At 41.7% G+C, this 22616-nt stretch overlaps 1 long non-coding RNA gene across 4 annotated transcripts in view; it reads left to right on the top strand.

The window, feature by feature from the left end:
* Positions 1–22616, top strand: part of LOC144329198 (uncharacterized) — a 33445-nt gene that overhangs the window by 4221 nt on the left and 6608 nt on the right. For 3 of the 4 annotated variants that reach the window (XR_013394636.1, XR_013394634.1, XR_013394637.1), the window contains exons 2-4: positions 8176–8237; positions 10515–10592; positions 18124–18295. This is a non-coding gene — a long non-coding RNA (uncharacterized LOC144329198). Of the gene's footprint in view, positions 1–8175; positions 8238–10514; positions 10593–18123; positions 18296–19240; positions 20882–22616 lie in introns of those variants that run through there. The other variant, XR_013394635.1, reaches the window with a different exon arrangement.

Genomic DNA, 22616 nt, shown 5'->3' with positions numbered 1-22616 from the left:
TCCTGAACAAAGTTCTTAACCTGAGGTAATATTTCTGGGTTAGCGGAGTCTGTAACCTGAAGTGTATGTAACCCGAGGTACCACTGTACTTGAAAGAAGAGTTCTACCAGCACTATTCTACACAATTGTTCAGTAAGAAGAAGTAAACCTCCTGGTTTGCAGTTTTCTGTATAAGGTACCTTGCAGAAATGAAACCTACTTGACGCTCCTCCCCCTAGGACATCCCATTTACCCTAAAACCTAAGCATCATATACTTACTGCTAAATCACCTTGAGATGTTTCATAAGGAGCAATTCATACATGAAAAGAAGAAAACAAACAAACTGATTTTGTATCTTTGTTGGTAAGTTAGCTTCGATTAGTAGGTTGCTTAGCACAGCCAATGGATTGGGTTGCATGTAGGCAGGAGTTCATAATTCACACCTTTTTGGAGCTAGAAGATGACGTAATCGTGTTACAAAAAAGGATGTCCAGCTTTTTCCTGATGGGCATGAAGATCCCTCAACAGAAGGCTCAGATTGTGACCTGTGAAGTAGTGTGAATCACATGGCTTGCACACTTAGAAGTAATGGAGGTGTCTTATGGCATTATGGTGCCCACAGGGGTCACACTGGAGACTCATAGAATCATAAAACTGTAGAGTTGCAAGGGATCCCAAGGGTCATCTGGTCCAATCCCCTGCAATGCAGGGATCTCAGCTAAAGCATCCATGACAGATGGCCATCCAACTTCTGCTTATAAACTTTCAAGGAAGGAGAGTCAACAACCTCCTGAGGGAGACCAGAAAGTTTTTTCCTGATGCTTAGTCAGAATCTGCTTTCTTGTAATTTGAAGACATTGGTTCAAGTCCCACCCTCCAGAGGAGACAAAAACAAGCTTGTTCCCTCTTCCATGTGACAGTCCTTGGGATATTTGAAGCCAGATATCATATCTCCTCTCTCCTCTTTTCTGCAAATGGAAGGAGTCAATTTGTGGAAGGTACACGCAAGATCCAACTCATTTTCTCTTACATGGTTTACACAACAACAATGCCTTTTAGTCCAAGCTAAAAAAATGTGACCCCTTCATGGATCACTGCCTTGCCGTGGCGAAGGGGTTTGAAGAACTCAGAGAAGCTATGAACTATGCCGAGCAGGGCACACAAGATGAACAGGTCATAGTGGAGAGTTTTGACCAAACGTGATCCACCTGGAGGAGGAACCGGCAAGCCACTCCAGTATCCTTGCCAAGAAAACTCCATGGACAAAGACAACAGGCATATAAAAGTTATGACGCTGGAAGATGAGCCCCTCAGGTCGGAAGGCGTCCAACATGCTACTGGGGAAGAGCGGAGGGCAAGTACAAGTAGATCCAGAGCTGATGAAGCGGCTGGGCCAAAGCCGAAAGGACGCTCAGTTGCGGATATGCCTGGAAGCGAAAGGAAAGTCCAATGCTGTAAAGAAAAATATTGCATAGGAACCTGGAATGTAAGAACCATGAACCTGGGAAAGTTGGAGGTGGTCAAAAATGAGATGGCAAGAATAAATATTGACATCCTGGGCATCAGTGAACTAAAATGGACGGGAATGGGCGAATTCAGTTCGGATGACCATCACATCTACTACTGTGGGCAAGAAACCCGTAAAAGAAATGGAGTGGCCCTCATAGTCAACAAAAGAGTGGCGAAAGCTGTACTAGGATGCAATCTCAAAAATGATAGAATGATCTCGATACGAATCCAAGGCAGACCTTTTAACATCACAGTAATCCAAGTTTATGCACCAACTACTGGTGCTGAAGAAACTGAAATTGACCAATTCTATGAAGACTTACAACACCTTATAGAAATGACACCAAAGAGGGATGTTCTTCTCATTATAGGGGACTGGAATGCGAAAGTAGGGAATCAAGAGATAAAAGGAACAACTAGCAAGTTTGGCCTTGGAGATCAAAACGAAGCAGGGCAAAGGCTAATAGAGTTCTGTCAAGAGAACAAGCTGGTCATCACAAACACGCTTTTCCAACAACACAAGAGACGACTCTACACATGGACATCACCAGATGGGCAGCATCGAAATCAGATTGATTATACTCTCTGCAGCCAAAGATGGAGAAGCTCTATACAGTCAGCAAAAACAAGACCTGGAGCTGACTGTGGCTCAGATCATCAGCTTCTTATAGCAAAATTCAAGCTTAAACTGAAGAAAGTAGGAAAAACCACTGGGCCGGTAAGATACAATCTAAGTCAAATCCCTTATGAATACACAGTGGAAGTGACGAACAGGTTTAAGGATTTAGATTTGGTGGACAGAGTGCCTGAAGAACTATGGATGGAGGCTCGTAACATTGTACAGGAGGCAGCAACGAAAACCATCCCAATGAAAAGGAAATGCAAGAAAGCAAAGTGGCTGTCCAACGAGGCCTTACAAATAGCGGAGGAGAGAAGGCAAGCAAAATGCGAGGGAGATAGTGAAAGATACAGGAAATTGAATGCAGATTTCCAAAGAACAGCAAGGAGAGACAAGAAGGCCTTCTTAAATGAGCAATGCAAACAAATAGAGGAAAACAACAGAATGGGAAGAACCAGAGATCTGTTCAAGAAAATTGGAGATATGAAAGGAACATTTCGTACAAAGATTACCATAATAAAAGACAAAAGTGGAAAGGACCTAACAGAAGCAGAAGACATCAAGAAGAGGTGGCAAGAATACACAGAGGAACTATACAAGAAAGAAATGGATGTCTCGTACACCCCAGGTAGTGTGGTTGCTGACCTTGAGCCAGACATCCTGGAAAGTGAAGTCAAATGGGCCTTAGAAAGCACTGCAAATAACAAGGCCAGTGGAAGTGATGGTATTCCAGCTGAACTATTTAAAATTTTAAAAGATGATGCTGTTAAGGTGCTACACTCAATATGCCAGCAAATTTGGAAAACTCAGCAGTGGCCAGAAGATTGGAGAAGATCAGTCTACATCCCAATCCCAAAGAAGGGCAATGCCAAAGAATGCTCCAACTACCGCACAATTGCACTCATTTCACACGCTAGCAAAGTTATGCTTAAAATTCTACAAGGAAGGCTCAAGCAGTATGTGGATCGAGAACTCCCAGAAGTGCAAGCTGGATTTAGAAGAGGCAGAGGAACCAGAGACCAAATTGCAAACATGCGCTGGATTATGGAGAAAGCTAGAGAGTTCCAGAAAGACATCTACTTCTGCTTCATTGACTATGCAAAAGCCTTTGACTGTGTCGACCACAGCAAACTATGGCAAGTTCTTAAAGAAATGGGAGTGCCTGATCACCTCATCTGTCTCCTGAGAAATCTCTATGTGGGACAAGAAGCTACAGTTAGAACTGGATATGGAACAACTGATTGGTTCAAAATTGGGAAAGGAGTACGACAAGGCTGTATTTTGTCTCCCTGCTTATTTAATTTATATGCAGAATACATCATGCGAAAGGCTGGGCTGGATGAATCCCAAGCTGGAATTAAGATTGCCGGAAGAAATATCAACAACCTCAGATATGCAGATGACACAACCTTGATGGCAGAAAGTGAGGAGGAATTAAAGAACCTTTTAATGAGGGTGAAAGAGGAGAGCGCAAAATATGGTCTGAAGCTCAACATCAAAAAAACGAAGATCATGGCCACTGGTCCCATCACCTCCTGGCAAATAGAAGGGGAAGAAATGGAGGCAGTGAGAGATTTTACTTTCTTGGGCTCCATGATCACTGCAGATGGTGACAGCAGCCACGAAATTAAAAGACGCCTGCTTCTTGGGAGAAGGGCAATGACAGGCCTAGACAGCATCTTGAGAAGTAGAGATGTCACCTTGCCAACAAAGGTCCGTATAGTTAAAGCCATGGTCTTCCCAGTAGTGATGTATGGAAGTGAGAGCTGGACCATAAAGAAGGCTGATCGCCGAAGAATTGATGCTTTTGAATTATGGTGCTGGAGAAGACTCTTGAGAGTCCCATGGACGGCAAGAAGATCAAATGCATCCATTCTTAAGGAAATCAGACCTGAGTGCTCACTGGAAGGACAGATCGTGAAGCTGAGGCTCCAGTACTTTGGCCACCTCATGAGAAGAGAAGACTCCCTGGAGAAGACACTGATGCTGGGAAAGATGGAGGGCACAAGGAGAAGGGGGCGACAGAGGACAAGATGGTTAGATAGTGTTTTCGAGGTTACCAGCATGAGTTTGACCAAACTGCGGGAGGTAGTGGAGGACAGAGGTGCCTGGCGTGCTCTGGTCCATGGGGTCACGAAGAGTCGGACACGACTAAACGACTAAACAACAACAACAACAAAATGTGAACAGTGACCTTCAACTTGAAGAAGAATTCAGTAAGGAAAACTCCTGCTTAAATGTAGGTCTTAATGAATGACTAGTAAGAAATGAGGACTTTGCAAACCAGTGAAATAAGTAAAATGGGACAGTTTCATAAGCTGAGCTACATTCAACATATTCCTCATAGTGAGGGATACTTGAGACCTATGGACCTACATTGCCTGAGGAAATAGAGCACATGTTTCCTAGCCAGTTATGGAACATACACTTTGCATGCCAATGGTTGGCAGATTTCACCTCTAGTATCTTAAAACGATTTTGGAGAGCAGACTGGGGGAAACCCTTGACCTGGGACCTTGGAGCACTGCCAGCTAGAGTAGGCAATATGGCTATAGTACCCTCAGTAAAAGGCAGTTTCGTTGTTTGCAATTGTGGAAATGTAAATGAAATTGAGCTATCTCTGTTAGGCTCCAGTATTTCAGTCTTAATCATATCACTTTAAAATATTGCTTCATGAAAGAATAATTAGCACCTCAATAAAGAAGTAATATCCTTTAGGGCACATATGTTTCTAACCAGGGAACTAACCAGGGAGCTGACCATGGTACTGTATGCACAGTCAGTTTCTCTTATGTGGCAACAGAAGTGAGGAAAGAGCCCCTGATTATCCAGGAACTCTTTTCATCTACTTATGTCCTAGATTCAGTGGCGGAGCTTCAAGCTCTGGCGGGGGGGTGTGGAGAGCAGGTGAGGGTGTGACTGGCACATGTCCCGTGGGTGTGGCATGCTGCCCACAGGGCCGTGGCGTGCATCCTGGGGGCGTGGTGCAATGCCTGCAGGGGCGTGGTGCACAGCACTGGGGGGGGGGCAGCCACGATGGCACCCACCAGGATTGTGCTGCCGGGGACGGTGCACTCCCCCCACACCACTGTTCCTCTGCTAGTGTCTAGATTTGGTCAGATGGACCTTAGAACTGAAAGAAGAGTTCTTTCAAAATAAACAATCTTGTAAACTTATTCTAAGGGATCCAGAAGTTGTAATCATTGTATAAATCTTCCCACAGGAAAGAAAATGTAACCACTTTGTTTAATAATAATAACAGCAGCAGCAACAACTCAAAGAAGAAATGCATATTTAAATAAATAAATCCCCAGGCTTCTGGTTTGAAAAAACTATTAGCTGGAAATAGAAAGTTGTAACCTGACACTGTATGTTTGATAGCAACCACTTGAAATAAATCTAATTGAATATTTATATCAATTGAATATATTATATCATCAAACTAAAGCCTCGTTGAGAAACAAATGAATGGGAAAATAAAGTAGTATTATAGGACCAAGCCACTTACATGAGTAATCCCCCTTGAAGCCAATGGGGTTGTTATGAGTAATGTCTGTAAAATGAGCTCAATTTCAGTCAATCTCCTTTGCTATTTTGTGATATCGATAGATATTGGTAAACATGTTTAACTAGTTACATGTATTGTTCTCTCCTGTATTAGTCCCTACAGCCACAGCAGGTGCTGTAACTTTCCAACAGTTTGACTTCAACCCCAAATCCAAACTCCTCCATTGTCTCCCAAGACAGATGGATGCCAACAAAAATGTTTTGTTCTTTTACAAGCCAGTCCTAAACCTGGAAGATATGATTTTCATATTGGATGACAGTAGGGTATTACAGTCTGGTGTAAACTCTCTAGACATTTGATGTTCTGCTATACTTACTCCAGGATGTCAAAGGAGATATTTATGCAGATGTTTTTTGTTCACTTGGCCTTGTACACCTGGCTTCTGCAAAGCCTATGAGCTCCATAAACTAGTAAGTTTCAGCCATAAGTATCTTCTGTTAGCTTTGAGGTGATTCAGAAGAAGGAACAGGTAGGACTCACGGAAAAGAATACATATTAAACAATGAGTCTTAACTCGGTTTCCCAACTGTCAGAAATCCCTTTGACATGGACATGAAACATATTGGGATGTAAATCTCAGAGGTTGTGGAAGCTGTTCTAGTTCTCATGCAAAATCTTGGCAATAGAACAGAAAACTTGGAGATACTGTGTATTTGGCTTCTAAAATGAAATATAGAAACCCAAGAGATTAAAATGGGAAATTCATCTGCTGAAACAAAGAGAAGGGGAGCCAAAGTCAATGGCATGAAGTGCAGATAGATACCAAGAGCCCCTCAACTGATGTCTTCTGGCACCAAGGGAAACATTTCTCATTGGTATTAGTGAATCTGGGGGCATGATGAGAGATGGAGGACAGATTTAAAAAAACAACAACCAAAATCACTACATTTCATAGGGGGCAATTCAAAAGAAAGTAAACATTTGCTGTGCGGCAAAAGAAAGAGTCACATAAAATATTTCTTCTGAGCTGATGGTTCAACCATATAATCACAGTGAAAATGAACATCTAGAATCAGTTGCTCTCAGATTTAGGGCATAGTCAAAGGAAATTGATTCATTTCTGGACTAGATCAACTTTCTACAGTATAAAATGGAGAAAAATCTGAATAGCCCAAATATGTGCCTGTTCACTAAGGAGTGAAAAACTAAGTTTTAACTCCTGTTTCTCATTTCTGAATGCCATACTGTATATCACTATTTTATTGTTTCGGACATAGAGAGGTTATAAGAGACTGAACGGGTTGGATAGTGTATGGTTCTGAGAGAGAAAGGTTGTGGAGTTGATAATCTCGTCTCCATTCAAACATACACCTACCATTCTTTGCTTTCCTTCCAACTCACACTAGCCTGCAATTATTCTGGGTACTCTGGAATTCTGCTGCGGTCCTGGATTGGGCCTGTTATGAAGCAACCTGTAAGCTGAATGCAAAGCTTCTTTTGAACATGACCTCAGCTGGTGAAAGGATAGTGATCAGTCCCCATTATGCAAACATAGGTTGAACTTTTCACTGCTAATCAAAGTTCACCCATTACTCCACTTATTGGCAGTTACTCCTGTATTCTAATCTTGATATATGGAGAACATTAAATAAGGCTATACACCATAAGTTAAATGCGCTTTGAGGGCTTCTTGACTTCGTGTACATTTAGAGGTTTGAGACATATAAATGTGTGCAGGCACGTTTGAAACAAGCCAGATCTGCTTACTTTTCCAACTTAATTGCAGAACGGGCAGACTGCCCTGCTCTCCTGCAACTTTTTAATGTAGGGAAACTGTCAGACCTGGCTCTTCCTCTTTCAGCAGAAATGTGTGAGCTGCTCCCATCCACTTTTAGGACAAAATTAAGATTACTGGTGCATTAAAAAATAATAATCTGGTACACAATGATTATATAAACATCTGCAATTTTAAAAATGTGGGCACATCATGAGATGCTTCTTTTAGGACACCCTTGAAAAACCAAAGATGCTCTTCTGTTCATGAAAGGGTTTCTTCTGACCATGCAGAAGAGCGCTGGGTGGAAAAGTGACCCTGAATCCAAATAAGTTGTTCCATTTGCACAATGCCCTGCGTAACACGTTGCACAAGCCTTTTCTGAAGACCTTTTTATGACTCACTGGAGTTTATATGTTGCAGCCTGTATCATTTCACAGGCCCATTTCACAGCCTTCCTATTCTTACACTCCCTGCAAAAAAAAGAAGGAAAATATGCTGCTGTCATGGATGCTTTAGGTGAGATTCCTCCATTACAGAGGGTTGGACTAAATGACCCTTGGGAGTCGCTTCCAATTTTACAATTGTATGATTCTATGATTGCTCAGCCTAGATAAGTAATTGGTTCTAATAATAATAATAATAATAATAATAATAATAATAATAATAATACACTAGTTTTCTTCAATAGGACAAAATGAGCTTAAAGCTCTACTGGTGTCTAAATATGCTTGTTTTCTTTTTCTCTCCTAATCCCTTTCTCCTTCTGTGTCATGTCTTTTAGATTGTTAGCCTGCGGGTAGGGACTGTCTACTTTGAAAGCCACTCCAGGACTCTTTGTCAGAGGTGAAAAAAATGCTTTTAAGTAAATAAATTGTTTGTGAGTATACTTGAAGTTAGGCATGAAATGTTGCATTTACACCCACAGGTATGTGAAATATTTGGAGAGCGAAGTGAACAAAATGTAAAGATACAATAAATCAGATGTTACAGGATTGCTTTTAGAACCCAAATGTTTTAAGATTGATAATCCTGTTTAGCTCTCCAAATCCCATTGGTTCATTTACCATGCTATTAATAGACCAAGTGATTGCCATCATTAATATCTCCCACTTATTTTATCCATCAATATCCAGACCCATTTAAAGTTTATAGCCCCAGGAGCAGAAATTAAAAGCATAGGTTCAGAAAAATATATAAGGTTCAGAATATATATATATATATATATATATATATATATATATATATATGCAGGTTTTGGTGTCCTCGGGTGTCTTCCCGTGTAAAAGTTGGGGTGTCTAGGCGACGTTTCGACGAGGTCTCACTCGTCATCTTCAGGCTGGTGCTTTCGGCTTCTTGTTATATGTAAGAAGCCGAAAGCACCAGCCTGAAGATGACGAGTGAGACCTCGTCGAAACGTCGCCTAGACACCCCAACTTTTACACGGGAAGACACCCGAGGACACCAAAACCTGCATTCCTGTACCCGTGAAAATCTACGAAAGCAAATATATATATATATATATATATATATATAAATTCAGAAAAATATAGGAAGGAACACCTGTTGAGAGGACGAATAAGTTCACTCAATCAATATAAGTTTATTGTTCTAGCCAAAGGCCATGACAGACCTTCAGCAACAGTACCAATAAAACAATACAGATCATATAACAAATATGTCTAAAACTGTGTACGGATGGAAAGCATGGACAAAAAATACGTTGAAATATGGTGTTGAATAATAATGTGCAAAATGGGTTGGCAAGAAAGGTAACAATAAAATAACTGCATAGGATTTGAAAGGGATGAGGGCCAAGGCAAAGTGGGAAGAAGAATTATCAAGTCATATAAGGAATATTGTAAGAAGTGGTTAATTCAATATATAATTGAAGAGAAATGAGAAAAAATAAACCAGCAAGAACTACATAAAGCAAAATGAATAAGACAAAATGGCATGCATAAGATAAAGAGAAGGGTGTAGAGTTGTTGGCAACCACCAAGCTGTGGATTTTTAAATTCATATATTTTATAGTAGATATCCAGGCAGCTAAAGAAACTACAAATAGGTGCATATATTAGAACAAGAAGCAAAATCACATTGTAGCCTTTCTGAAGCCTGTAAAAATGAACTATTAATTTCAGTAGTCGAGACTATACTTCATACTGATTCTCACAGGCATGTTGAACTAAAGGTAATTCAGTTTCTTCCCCAATTATTTTGTCTGACTCTTTCCCAAATCCAGGGATTCATCCCACTGAAAAGTGACATTTTGAGATACATAAAAATGGTCATATTTGGAGGTCTTCAATTTCAGCTGTGCTGATATCATATTGAGCTTTAACATACCTGCGTTCTGCTTTTAGATTTCACAGATGTGCAAAACTAATTGACCCAGTCTGGCACACCCATTCAATATATGCCCAAATATTGCCCCCAAATTCTCCCTTCCACTTAGGGAACCTCCACTGAACAAAACTATATGTGCAATAAGAAAAGAGGAATTTTGGATTCTCCTTGTTAAGCATCCAACAATGCAGTCCTGCACATCTTTACTCAGGAGTGAGTTTCACAGTATTCATTGGGGCTTACTCTGTAGTAAATGTGTTTAGAAGTTCTTCAACCTTGTTTTCAAGTTCTTTACTGCCAGGCCAGGTCATCTCATGCTGAAGTTCTGAAGGAGTCCATCTCTCTTCCCATGAATTCTTTCTCTTGGTGTATTCCATTCACCTTCACTACAACTTGTTCCTTTACCTGTGTCTTGGGCATCTATTTTGCATTAGGGTTAGGGTTAGGTCTTTATTATCTTCTCACAACTGCATGTTACTGTGTGTTTCATTGTACATGAGTTTCCATTCCTTTCCACAGAGGCAGCAAATCTGTCTGCAGATGGATCAGATGCCTAAGTTGAAATAAATGTGAAGAACCATTTTATGGCCTGGGGAAAGTTATGCATACACCAGAGTTCTTGCACCGGTAGGAAATGTGCAAAAATCCAGGTCTGTCTCATACATTGCAATCCTATACATAAATGGAGAAGTAAGTTCAGTGGGACATTCTCCAGCAAGTGTGTTTAGGATTGCAGCCATCAAAAGCTAATTTCCTTATTTGCATTCTTCCTAGATGATTTTGGATTGACCCTGAAAAGAGAGTGCATTTTTTGGGGGGGGGGGGGATCATTGTGCTACAGACATTGAAAAGGTAAGAGATTTAGATTTTCTCTTCCCCCAACCCTAAACTTTTGGAATTAGTTTGTACTGTGTGTGTTTTTTAAAGAGCTGCCAAAATGCTGATTCATTCCACTTTGTAGATTAGATTATTTTAAATGTCTTATAGAGTCAAGCCCTCTTTATGTCTTCCTCAATTTGCCACAATATTTTGAAATTGTCCGGGACATTCCCATAAGTGATCTGAGTTTCATCAAGCTGAAAATGAAGTCACCAAAGCAAAGCCATTTCAGTGTTCTTCGGGGTTTTAGGTTTTGCCTTTCTTTTCCTTTTTTTAATCAAATCACAGTTCCAGCCAGGTTGTTTCATTCTTTCCCATACATACCACAAAGGATACACAAAGTTAATCAAGTGTGGCCAGATGAAAAGCTGCTTATGTTGTGTGTAGGAACTGACATCAAGCATTATTTCAGTGACATCATGAGAGATTTTTAGAACTGGCAATTAAATGGGGGGAAAGTGGTTCTAAATAATTCTGGAAAAATGACATGTGATGTCGTTCTTTTTAAAAAAAAAAGAAGTTGGTGTTTCTAGGTCAAATTTGCCAGATCTGAAATTACACAGGCAATTTCATTGCACCCCCTTTTCACCGCAGCCAATCCCAAACTTGAAATTTGAAAGCTAAACTCTGCCTTCATTAGGCACTGAGCAAAATCCAAAGAAAGCTAAATCAGATTAAGGGTGCTTCTAAGTGGGAAACTGCTTAGGTAGGTATACTGACTTAGCAAACCTGATACATGCAAGTCATCCATGCAGATTTCTTTCTGCACCATTGCTCATGCCAAAGGCAGACCGAAGAATTAGCAGCAGGACTGCACCAGTGTCACTGCACTGCATGGGAAAAATTGTGTGCAAAGTCCAGTGTGATAACTGGTAGGGTAGCATTTTTCCTTGTACTTTCAAAGAGATAATAAAACATGGAGCTGGTGGTCCTGAATTTAGCTGCATTTTAAATGCCCATGAAGCCAATGGCTTCAATCCTAAATTGCTCCCTTTCATGTAAGGAGAGCACCTATTCCACAAACACCCACTCCATCTGCATATCCTGCCCCGCAACATAACCCAAGCATTTGGAGGGAAGAGGGAGCTGGTGAGTGTGGTGCAGAAAGCTGTATCCTGAAAAAATGAACCCAGTAATAGTCATGGGAAAAGTTAAGATCAAAGCCACTTAATTTCCTCATTCAAACTTACCTTTACCTGTATTGTATCCACCCTCTATAAAATGTAAGAAATGTTTAGTAACATCAACTTAGTTTCAAAATGCGTTCTTTGTGCTCATACTTGGAGGATACATCCTGCTTGTTCTTCCTCGTGTACATGAAAATGTTTGCAGATCTTCCCTTGGGCCAATTGAAGAAGTTTGAAATGATTTGCTAGGGAGACCGCTTTGTAGACAGACACTCTCAAGTACAATATATATCCTCATTTTGTGATATAATCAAGTGAATATTGACAATGACTTTTAGGCGACTGATCCTGGTCACTGGTAAATCTCTGACTTTTCAGAGAGTTACATTTCTTTGGGATTGTCAGCGTGTGAATGTTATATACCAAAAATTGGACATTTGCTGCAGTTTGTGTGTGTGTTGTCTATCTCTGATACACACACACACATTCAGAACTCTCTAGTATATGTACAGATATTCACACAACATTTACATGGAACTGTGAACATTTGCATTTGAATAATCAAATTTGGACATTCACTGTATGTGTGTGTGATCGCGCACACACACATCTGTAGCTGCCAACTGATGCAAGAATGGGTTATATTTACATGACTCCATTAGTTTAACTATAAACAGCTGCTTTAATTCATACCATATTCTCTTCAATTCAGAATTACATTAGTTTTAAGGAGATTAAATGGTCGCAATCCAGAGAATCAGCTCTTCACAGAGAAACAGGTGTCTGCCAATGAGTTCATGAGATGTAAGAAGGGAAATCTGCAGAGCTTCAGACACCCAATAATGTTTGTGGTGTTCAAGTTGTGCCTCTTTATAAGTACAGTACATATTGTCCAAATATTTTCTCCTTTGAAGCTTTTAGGCTACAAAATCATTTATTCTGGAGCAGTACCAGTCCACTAATAACCCAGTCCTTGTGCCACCACTTCAGAAGTACTTAGGTATATTATTAATAAGTTTATGATAGATGCACAACTTCCCAAAGATGACATTATGCTGGCATTATCTGCATCAAGGCAGATAAATTTAACTGCAGTGCCATATTTTCCAGTCTGAATTTAATGCGACTGCCCTTTAAAACGTTATTGAGCTAATTGACATGATTCTGTGGTTTTAGAAAAAGAAGAAGAAGAAGAAGAAGCAAAGCAGATGTGTATTATTAATCCTAATCTAAAACATTGGTTTTTGAATGTTTTCTTACTTGTAAGCACCAAAATATCTTGGAACATATAATAAAAAAACAAGAAAACAGAAATCTGAGATGGGAAAACGGAGTTGCTGGAAATGGACCTTTTAGCCGAGCAATTTTCCTATACATTAACCACATTTTAGTGATAGATAATGTTAAACAGGCACAATTGTGGAGGAAAAGTACAAAACAATGGATTTTAATAGATCCCCTCCCACAAGCAAACTGATAGGTGAGTTAATTTAAAATCCTGCTGCACATAGAATTTCTATAGTGGTTCTGGCTACATTTCTCTGACCAATGAACATCTGGAAAGGCTGTCTATGGGTCTTCCCAGATTATCAGGGTTAGTTCAGTAAGGGCACAATCTACACATGTCCCTGATGCACGGGCCACTTCCTGACTATCTAGTTCTCACAAGTGAGCCCTGGCAAGGCCCAGACATACCTGAACTCCAGGCGAATGCTCTCTTTCTACAAAAGTGGCTATAACTAGTAGAAAAAAACCATGATAGCCTTTGACTGGATACTGGGGATCTGAATAGAGAAATGCTTCACAGGCTGCTATATTTTAACATACTGGCAAAACCTTCGCCAATCTGGTGCCCTCTGTATGTTTTGGATTACAGCTGCCATCAGCTGATAGGGTGTATAGTTGAAAGTAGCTGGAGGGCACCACTGGTGAAGGCTGCACTAACATGCGATCTTTCAGCAATCTTTTTGTTAAAGTGGTCCACTCCAGCATGGTTACTCTCACAAACAGCAGCGACGGACCACTGTTTTGTGGGATATTAAACTAATAATTCATGTTTTGCCAGACAGGTGCATGAAAGGGCTGAGGCTCACAGAGCTTTCTTGGTGGTGCCTCCAAAAGTGGGAGACTGCTTTGACCCCCTCCGCAGCAGCAGCAGCAGGAGGAGGAGGAGGAGCTGGCCACTGAAGCTGTGCCGCACTCGGCTACGCGTTCGGCCTCTTCCTCCTCCCCCTGGTCTTTTGGGACATGGGGGGCCCAGCCTCTCAAAAAATATTGGGGGGAAGCAAAAGGGCTCAGCCCCCAGGAGATGGCAGCCCTGCTTGAGGCACAGGTAGTCTCGGTGGCTAGTAGTCCCTTTTACCAGCTTCAATTTGAAAGACAACTACAGCCATTCCTGAACCAAAAGAGCTCAGCCACTATATTTTTGATGTGGATAACCTCAAGATTGGATTACTGCAAAGTGCTCTATTCTTCCTTTGGGCTTAACCTGGAAGGTGCAACTGGTACAGAATGCAGCAGTGAGATTGTTGACTGGGGTAGCCCATCACACCATATAACACCCCTGCTGAAGGAACTGAACTGGCTACCAACGGCACAGTTCAAGGCCCTGCTTTTAGCATTTGAAGCCTTAAATGGCTTGGAACCAGGATGTCTAAGGGACCACCTTGTACACTATATCCCTGCCCGGCAACTGCTCTTCTCGGATTGAGCACGGCTGAGAGTACCATATGCCTCAGAGGTGCACTTAGCCTGCACTAGAAACCAGACTTTTAGTGTTCCAGCTCCAGTTATCTGCAATAAATCAGCTGAAATCGGACAGGTCCCTAGCTCAATGATGTTCAGGTGCCTACTGAAGACATTTTTGTTTAGGAAGGCTTTCCTTGAGGTGCAACTCAGTCATTTATGGAAGATCAATTTTATATCTGATGAAATGGTTTTGCTGTTTTTAAAGTCTGTATGGATGGTTTTATTGTTTTAGAGTTTGCTGAATTGATGTTCTTGGAGACACTTGTGTTTCAGTATTTGATTCTCCTTTTTTCTTTTCTATTTTACTGTGTCCACTGCTTCACACAAGCAAATGTGTGCAGGATTGGGGGCAGCAACTGCTTTGACAGCAGAACATCACAATCTGTGGCTTTACCAAGCAAAGATAAACCTGTATTTGGCAACAATGCATAGCTGACAGCCCTTATTTCAATATAGTATTGAAGTATCAGGATTGCCATAAGAGCACAGAAATGGGAAGAGGTGGCAAGCCTATAAGATAAATGGTAAAAGACCCCTGGACAGCTAACTCCAGTCAAAGGTGACTAGGGGGTGCAGTGCTCATCTTGCTTTTCAGGCTGAGGAAGCTGGCATTTGTCCACAGACAGCTTTCCGGGTCATGTGCCCAGCATTACTAAACCGCTTCTGGTGCAACAGGACACCGTGACGGAAGTCAGGGTGCACAGAAACGCCAAATACCTTCCCACCACAGTGGTACCTAGGTATCTACTTGCACTGGTGTGCTTTCGAACTACTAGGTTGGCAAAAGCTGGGGCAGAGCAACAGAAGCTCACCCCATCTCATGGATTCGAACAGGCAGCCTTCCGATTGGCAAGCCCAAGAGGCTCAATGGTTTAGACCACAGTGCCACCTGCATCCCTGGAAACCTATACCTATACTCAGAACTAAGTCCCACCATGTCTAATAGTGGGATTAACCCCCAGTGAACATGTGAACATGTGACAAAGGCTGTGTACACATTAGTGGCTTAAAACTGATCATTCTTTTTCTCAACTTGGATTGAAACTGGTTTGGGGAAAACACATCAAAACTACGTAGACACGCCTGCTTACTCTGCATCCAGTACGTTCCCATTGCTGGCTTTGGAAGCAATATACACTCAATCCATCTGTCCTGTTTTTGCTTGGGAAATACTGTGTTTTGATATGGTTTCCCCCAATCCAGCATCAATCCAAATTGAGAAAAAGAATACCCTAGCTGGGTTTTAAGCCATTAATGTGTACACAGCCACTGCATTTCATGAGAACCCACAGGTTAGATAGGGATTATAGCTAACATTGTGTGTACACCTCTTCCCAAACCAGTGGTGGGAGTGCACTGGATGCAAATTAAATGAGAATGTGTGCACAGCCAAAGTCCCAGGGGCTTAACACCGAAGTAAACATGCATAGAATTGTTCTGTGCAAGTCTTTTGGCCTTCTCCCCCCATGCAAGTCAGTTATGTCAGTGAAACACTTCACACCTGATATATCGTCGTAACCTTTTTAAAAAATGGATTGCCACTGGAGAGCTGCATAACGAGATGTGTGTCTCTGAATTTGGAGACACACCATTTCCCAAAGAATTAAGGTGGTCCAATAGAGCCTACATTGCTCATAGTGCACACACTCTGATTTCTTTTGCCATGCCATAAGCTCTGGTTGAACAGTTGGCTTTTCTTTCAAGTGCTGCAGGAAAGTGTAAAACCTGTTTGATCGGGGATGGTTATGGGACAGAAAGAGAAATGAGTGCATGTATATTCTACAAGCAACACTGAACATCAGAAGAGGCTGCTAAATCAGGCTAATGGCCCATCGAGTTCAGCATCCTGTTCTCACAGTGGCCAATTCATACGTCTATCTCACACCATCTCTCACCAGCCTCAATCACCTTACATAAGATGTTACTGAAATTAAGCAAGCGAACTCAATGTATACCAAGAGAACTAAGCAGTAGATTAGATTCTCAGTGCAATTAGTTCTGGCCAAGTTCCCTTTAACTCCAGAGCCTGCAATTAACTTGCTCATTTCCTGAGCCCCTGCTCATTCTCATTGTCTCTTTGCCAACTGAAGTGCAACTAAGAGAACAAGAGAGAGGCCTTTTCAGTTGTGGCATCTTTGCAAGGATTATGCTCTTAAGACAGGCATGTCTGATCCCCTCTTTGCACACTTTTAAGACTGCTTTATCTGTCGTCATCTTTTATACGATGTGCTTTTTACGGCTATTTGTTTAATGCGTTGTATTGTTGGGCTTTTTTATATCCTAGATTTTGATTATGTCTCAGAATGATGGTGTATAAATGTTGGAATCAAATGAATAATTATTCAAATATAGTTTTCACTGAATTTAGAGCCCTGGTTCACACATCCATTTTTGTCTCTTGGTGACTACAAACATGTGAAACAGCCATCATAGATGATTCAAACCAAAAGGAGGGGTTTTGTATTGCCTACTGTACTTCAACTCAATACTTTGCAGTGGAAGCAGTTCATACATTCAGCTTTGTCTCACTGAGTAGTGAGCTACCAAGTGATGAACATGCATTGTGTGAATAAGCCCTTATAAGAGTCCTGATTCTTTGAACTACATGTTTAGGAACATCGTGCTGGCCATTATTTATAAATTCAACTACTGTCCCTCATGGTTTCCACAGAAACTGAGCCAGACGACCAAATTCAACACATTTTCATCAGGCCAGTAGACCTAGAGAATGGTGAAATACTTTTTCCCCCTTCTGTGAATCAAAATAAAACAAAATGTGTTATCAGAGCGTGGTTGCTATTCCTCTTTTGTGGGCAATTATACTATGGGGAAAAGCTGTAGAAAAAAAAGTAATGATGATTCTGTCATTTCTCTAGGCCATTTTGTTTCAGCTAAGGAGCCATTTCCCTCCTATTAAATTGCTATTTTAGGGAATTACTCTAGTCCCCAGGCATGACTTAAGTCTCTATTAAAATGATTTCACGGTGCTTGTGTTTAACTGTCTGATACGTGCTTTTCAAGTCTACAGTTCTCTTGTGATTCCCAGTTAACGACAAAAAGAGAGGAAAATATATGCTTCATTAACCTATTAAGAAGGCAGGGTTTTTACTTATTTTTTTATTGTCTTCATGAATACTGGGCAGGATCAGCAATATGTTGCTTTGGCAGTCGTTGGACAGGATCAAAACCAGGCATCAATATATGTGCTGTTAGTCAAGAGAGAACTATAATAAAGTGCATCGTGCAGGAAAAAGGAGAGACAATTACACAGCAATTGGCTCTTGGAGTGACAGTGGGGGCGTGCAGTGCTAACTGAACAAAGATATTGGATCAGTCTTTGCCAGCCTAGATGCTGTGGACAACAACTCCAAGACTGATGAGCGTTATGGTTAAAAAAATCTGGAGGGCATTAGGTTGGCGAAGGCGAAGGTTGCCATTTCCCAATCCCATACTAGCATTTTTTCCCCTTTTACTTCCAGGTACCCACCTGTTCCGCCCTAAAATAATCCAGTTGTAAACCCTAGGTATGGGCATAAGGAATAATTTTGGGTATGGGGAAAAATTGAAATGATAGACGGGCAGAAGTGTGTTTAAGAAAAAGTGCAAGGTTCTCTGTTCTTCCTTTTCAGGTGCTGTACTGCGGTTAATGCCTAATGCGTCATGTTTAATGACATCACCAGAGCCCACCCATGACATTGCCGGGGCCTGCTCCTAGGTCTTAGGTTTGCACCTTGAAACATCAGGATCTGGGATGTTCCTGACCAGGAGGGCTGTGAATCGCAGTACAGCCAGGTCAAGCAGGTGAGGGCCCCTTCCAAGCCACTAGGGCACAAGTTACCCCTTCTTGTCAGTTAGATAGATTTTCTAGTAATCCAGATAGGTCTGGACAGAGGGAAGGAATGAATCTACTTTTTCCAGATAAAGCACTGAATATTCCTCCCACAAAGTTCTGTTACTTTTCCTTCCTGACATCAGCTTCCTCTGATACCTCTCCTTTCCAGACCAGCAAGTGGTTTCAGAAGCGGGGGAAATACAATTATGAATGTGGAACAATATATAAAAGATTAGTTCCATTATTTTATCATTGAAGGAGATGCCCTAGTTACAGCAGTCATCAATTTCCTGTTACTGGCTGCTCCCTTATCACATAAAACCAGCCATTTCAGAATTAAAACAATATTTGATGCACTGTCACAGAATCAAGAACTATAACATGACAGAATCCAGTCTCCACAAAGAATATTAATAGATAAACACCCCCAAAATTGCTCTTCTCGTTTGGACTCAGTCAACCTTATTTTTTTAAAGTAACCTTTTCCAAATCCTTCAAGATGTACTTAACAGAGGGACAGAGGGAGATACCTCCTGCTGCTGTCAATAAAATTCCTTTTGCATGGCTTTTTGAATATTCTCTGGCCTTCATTTTAAAGGTGTTGCTCTCTGAGCATGTACAGATGCTCCCCCTCTCTGGTGCTTAAAGAGATGCTAGCAATCCTTTTGACATGCACACACAGAATATCGGGGACAGGGTTAAAATGTTTGCCGGACATTATACTGTGCCAGAACCGTCCATGGTATTCCTGGATATTTTGCAGCCCAGAATCTCTCCAGAGAGAAATGTTGCAATCGTGTTACTTGCCCTGTCTAATTTAAGTGCAATATTTTGAAATGCAATCCCCTGAGGGAAGCCTGGAACAGAATCTTTCTCCCTTTTTTTGCTACTGTTGGGGTTGTTTTCACATGAAGATTTGTGAGGAGATTCTGGAAGACAGACTCCGTGAGAAAATTCAGACAAGGAGAACTGAATATTAGGGGAAGAAGAAGAGCCACTGGAAGAGATTGCAACAGCAGTAGCCTTCTGCCCTCGCAGAGCATTCATCCTGCAACAGCTCCACAGCCAGAGAGTGACAGAGGCCCAAAGGTGCATTCCTGTCCCACACTGTGTCACAGCAGACAGCTAATTGGTCACTTGCAACCCACCCACCCACCCACCCCCACAAAAAAAACCTATTTGATTCTTTCCACTTCTAATTTTGTTGCATTTAAAAACTTTTCTTAAAAGCCACATTTATCTGAAATGCTCCTCTTGCTTCTTCTTTTCCTTCCCCTTTCCTAGTTAAATAAATTCCTCGTTGTTTTCCCACTTTATAAAGTTGCATACTGACCTTCCTTTCAGGAAACATGGAGGCTGATTGGTTGGAGGCACCACACACTATTTGGGAGACAATATTACCCCCTGTCTCCTAAGATCTCTCAGGTTTCTATAAGTGTTCAGCTTCCTGACACTCAATTGCCCACACCCAGCTATGAAACGGAAACAGCTAAGCAAATGGCAGTCAGAAGAAACATGCCTCTTCTGTCTACACAGATCATACTGTGTGATATGGAGGGCATATCAGTCACCCAGTAGAAGACAACCACATGTTATTTATTATGTAACTAATAGAACATGGTGATTTTTACCAAAAGATACAAGGTTTGCCATTATGTTTGATTTGCACAGCACTTAAAGCTTGCTTTTGCTCTCACTCTCAGAGATGACTTTCAGTGCATCCCTGTTTATGCCAATAAATCTTCTTTAAATGATAGTTTGAAGTGAGTAACTTTACTTTGGGGGAAAGAATACTGGAGAAAGCTGGAATGAAATATTGAAAGTCAGTGCTTCAAATCCGAAATTATTTTGATTGCCAAAAACTCATTGGATAAAGTTCCTGTGTCTTTAAAAAACAAAAACCCTCAAATACTGTATATTGTTTTAAACATTGTAGGGGTTATCAGATTAGATAGCTTAACATTTACTATATATTAATTGTATTCATCACTTAGATTTAAGATGATAGTTTTCCTTGTTGGGATCCATGAGTCAGATTATTAAATTTATTGTAATGATAAGCACCAATATTTGAATCTGGTAAGTGGTGGCCAAGGGACTTGGTAATAAGATACATGACCTTTCACCCCTTGGGTCACTGGATCACATCCGTATTAGGTCAATAGTGGCAGAAAGTCATTACTTGACTGGCATCTGTTTGGTGGCCTTTGTGGAATCAGTTGACAGATTCAGACCAGTACCAAGTGAACAGGTGCTCTTCGCATAGAGGCTGTACAAGGCATCCTGCAACTCTGCAGAACTTCAGAGTCCTTGCTTTGCTAACCCCTTATTACAAGGAGTAACACATTTATGCTGAGAAAATACACAACACAATCATTTCGTGATTGTATGAGATTGGATTGCCTCTTCATTACTATAAAGCAGCTAAACTACTGTTGCCTGCTTCTCACAAACAGTATTGTACTTGATAAGCCTGTTACTTGACTATACCACTTAGTGAGAATTACACTAAGACATGAGAAAGATAAATCCTGTGGTCTGATGTGGAATCTTTCCTTTTGGTTTGAGTTGGGATGAGGAACCCTGGAGTTAGTTGCACACCCAAAAGACCTTGTTTGGCTTCCAAATGTGAATTCTGCAAAATCTGATATCTGTGCAGATTTCTTAAGAAATGTTGCGTGGTCTCTAATGTTTAATTCCAAGGACTATGCATCAGTCATGTAAAGAGTTGGGCAGCTGTACCTCTATTAGCAGACAATCTAGGCAGAGTCCATTATCTGGTCACGCATCATTAGAAAGGATATGGAAGACAAATGAAAGACTGCTTCCAAAACTTCCAAAACAAATACCTGATATTAAAAAGACAAGCTCCATGAGGCTAGCTTGTGCCATTATTGTAAGGAACCATATTCAAATATATAAAAATAAATCCTACTGCATGCTTTCTCCTCCCAATTCAGTTGTTGCTATGTACCTGACCTAGAGACGGAATGCTGGATCCATAAATGTGTCTGGAAATGCATTTTCCAGATCATTTAACACACTTCTCAGCTAGCAAACAGTAACCAGATTTTCATTAGAGCAGAATGATTAAAGTGTGCTTTAAAACAGTGTTTCCCAACCGGTGTTCCGCGGCACACTAGTGTGCCGCGAGACGTTGCCTGGTGTGCCGCGAGATGTTGCCTGGAGGGAGGCGGGCGAGTCGGGCGGCGAGAGGCGGGGCGGCGAGGAGAGGCCGCCCAGCGTGGGGCTCTCGCCGTCTGCCTGCCTGGCTGCCTGCGTGGCGCTGACGTCACGGGGCTGTAACGTGCCCCACATAGGCACACGCGGGGTGGCGAGCGAGCTCCCTCCCACATCCCATCGCCGCTCGCTTCGGCCGGCCTACTGGGCTGTCGCAGGCGGAAGGCCTGCGCATGAGCGAGGTTTTCGCGCCTTCGGGATTCCCTTCACGCCTTCCTCCTCCCGGGTCCTTGAGAGCGCGGGAAGCGGCAGCGCGAGACCGGCGTTGAGCCTGGTAGGTATTGCGCTTGCCAAGGCAGTCATTTGGGAAATGAAAACTTGCAAAGCAAGCAACCAGTTCAATCTGAAGTACGTGTATGCTTAATATCCTGTATCTGAAACCTGTTCTGCCCCCTCCCCCACACTTGGTGCCATTTTCATCTACACATGCAGCAGAGTAAGTTGACCCAGAATAGTACCAATTCAGATGGCAGATGGGAGAATGACAGTGCTGAATGCTTTCCCATGTAGAACAGTCCCTGCAAATAAAAACCTAGCATATTTGGAAGAGGGATGCTAGCCTAACCATTACCTTCTATGCTGTTACTATTTTTTTTATTTTTTTTTTACATAAGTAAAAAGTGACCTTTCCCCATCTGGCATGGTGGTGTGCCTCGAGATTTTTTTCATGAAACAAGTGTGCCTTTGCCCAAAAAAGGTTGGGAAACACTGCTTTAAAAGAGGCAAGTTTACCTCTCCTTGCAAAGTGCCTTGCATGGTACTTTGAAGTCTCGACAATCACGTGATTGCATCACCTGGTGTAATTGTGACATCAGGTGATCAACAGGTGGGTGGCTCTGCCCACCTGTCAAATCTGGCCCAGCAGTGGTGAACTTTGGGCTTTCAAATTTCAGTGGTGCCCTGTACAATGCCAAAAATTGGTGCCCTCTCACCTCTCACCTTACATTTTAAATCATTGCGGCACCCCTGCAATACTGTCTTGGCTTGGCACCTAGTATGGGCAAACCGGTCATGCTCCCCTAAATCCACCTCTGGGCCCTGGGGTATAAG

Source organism: Podarcis muralis, chromosome 11, assembly GCF_964188315.1.
Source record: "Podarcis muralis chromosome 11, rPodMur119.hap1.1, whole genome shotgun sequence".
Taxonomy (NCBI): Eukaryota; Metazoa; Chordata; class Lepidosauria; order Squamata; family Lacertidae; genus Podarcis; species Podarcis muralis.
This window is presented reverse-complemented; position numbering and strand designations above follow the sequence as displayed.